The sequence below is a fragment of the Orycteropus afer genome, unplaced genomic scaffold (assembly GCF_000298275.1).
Source record: "Orycteropus afer afer isolate SDZICR_OR568_19922 unplaced genomic scaffold, OryAfe1.0 scaffold00096, whole genome shotgun sequence".
Lineage (NCBI taxonomy): Eukaryota > Metazoa > Chordata > Mammalia > Tubulidentata > Orycteropodidae > Orycteropus > Orycteropus afer.
The window spans coordinates 1,858,573-1,859,205 of NW_006921683.1; positions in this window are offsets into that span (position 1 = coordinate 1,858,573).

A 633-nucleotide genomic window follows, 5' to 3' on the forward strand; every position below is an offset into this window, starting at 1 on the left:
ATATCACATGAAAGTAAAATTTTGAAGCTACTTCAAAAATCACTGCAGCAATATATTAACAAGAAATTTCCAAAAATTCAAGCTGGATTCAGAAGTTGAAACAAAGTCAGCCTTGGTGAGTGGAAATCCGTATTACGGAGTCAATGCATAATCTCCATCTCTGCCACCATGGTCACTTTGTTCATGAGTCCATTTGACAGAAGTTGCTGGGGAAAGAGGCTGACATGTTCATAGAACACATCATCCTATCAACTTTATTTTTAAAAATTACCTCTGCTGAGGTCACACTTTGTTGTGCATTCACATGAGACACAAATATGTTCAATTCTTTGGTCCATTGAGAGGAATCTATCACATGGCTCTTACTATATACCTTCATGTCACCAATTTTCCAGTTCCATTCTTTCCAAGTCCCTGACTATCCAGCCCATTGGCTAAAGTCCATGATTTAGTATGCAGATATGGCAATTTCTCTTTCAAGAAAAATGAACAACCAGGTTTCAAAGAGCCAGTCCTTCACCAACTTGGTTCTGGAGTGTGGAGCTTGGCTGAAAGCAAAGAATGTCAGAAAGATGTTTACCTGTGCAAAAGCATTTGTGTGGATCATAACAAATTATGATAATATTGCAAAGA